Raw genomic sequence first — 1,417 nt, 5'->3', positions numbered from 1 at the left:
TTTCCCTTTCCTTTTCCTTTTCCTTTTCCTTTTCCTTTTCCTTTTCCTTTTCCTTTTCCTTTTCCTTTTCCTTTTCCTCTTCCTTTTCCTTTTTCTTTCTTTTTCTTCTGTTTTTCTATTTTTAATCAATATTCAATAAACGTATCTGTCTTTTTCCAGTATCTCTACATTATCATGGAGAACACTGTATAATTATTTGTATAATGTGGTATGTAACGTGATCTTCTAGAACTGTTTTAACAACTTAATTTATTCACTTAAAAGCAAACAAAATAAAGGAAAGCTCCTGCTCTGATTTAATCTATAGTGAGAGAAGATAACAGATTTCAGACTAGCTTATGAAAGGAAGTATTTTATGCTCTTTTGAACAAGTTTTACTACATGTGCAAATTAGAGTTGTCAACATTGCCCAGTAAAATGTTTGCATAGGTTATGCGAAAGAGATAAACAACCATCCTGCACCCCATTTCCACAGGGAAAATAACAATAATTTTGGAGGGAAGAACTGAGTAGATAGAATTATACCTAGATAGAATTAGTCTAGTTGTGTTATCAGTCTAACTAAATGTAAATCTGCAGCTGAGTCTTATAATTTTCTCAGCTTCTTTCTCAGCTTCTTTCATCTTCAACAGTTTTATAGAAATGAACCTTATCAAGCACGTATTTCTAAGCAGCATATACTTCATCTACTTTTATGTACATGTACATTTTTGTAAGTATACAACACAATACTCTTTTACCTCTTGTAAGGTCCTCAGAAATGAAGTGTGATGAAGTGTGGGCTAGATGAGTGGACAGTAAGGTGAATTGAAAAATGAACAGCTGAGCTTAGAGGAATAATCAGTAGTACAAAGTCTAGTTGAAGGCCAGGGGTTGATTCTGGGGCCAATACTGTTCAATGTCTTCATTAATAACCTGGAAAATATATCAGTGTGCCCTCAGCAAGTAAAGAGATGGTAGAAAACTGGGAGGAGTATGTGATACATCAGAGGTTTGTGTTGCCATGCAGAGTGACTTCAACAAGCTGGAAAAATGGAATGACAGGAACATTCTGTGATCTGAAGTCCTACAAAGGTTACTATGTTTATATTACCATTCAATCCACAGCTTTCCTTAGCAGTAGGACATCTTTTATTGCTTCTGAGGCAAATTTAGCTCTCCATGGCTTGCAAGTGTTTCTGTAGGTGTCAATTCAAGAAAACACTTGCCAAAATAATTAAGAGCACACAAGAATCGTGAAAATACAAATCTTTTACCACAAGTAGAAGATAACACAAAACTTTTGTGGGGAAAAAATATAAACTAAAACTATATGATTTAAAATTAGGAGTTAAAATAAGGTAGTTAAAAAGTTAAAACTGCCTTCTGGGAAGAAAAGAAAAGAAAAGAAAAGAAAAGAAAAGAAAAGAAAAGAAAA

The 1,417-nt window shown here is 33.5% G+C and overlaps 1 long non-coding RNA gene across 1 annotated transcript in view; it reads left to right on the top strand.

Annotated features, from left to right (window-relative positions):
• The window catches only part of LOC118167231, a 12,258-nt gene that overhangs the window by 9,759 nt on the left and 1,082 nt on the right, over positions 1-1,417 (top strand). The gene's annotated exons all lie outside the window — the stretch shown is intronic.

This window comes from Oxyura jamaicensis, chromosome 4 (assembly GCF_011077185.1).
Source record: "Oxyura jamaicensis isolate SHBP4307 breed ruddy duck chromosome 4, BPBGC_Ojam_1.0, whole genome shotgun sequence".
Classification (NCBI taxonomy): Eukaryota; Metazoa; Chordata; class Aves; order Anseriformes; family Anatidae; genus Oxyura; species Oxyura jamaicensis.
Note: the sequence above shows the minus strand (reverse complement) of the source record. Positions and strands in the feature narration are given on the sequence as shown.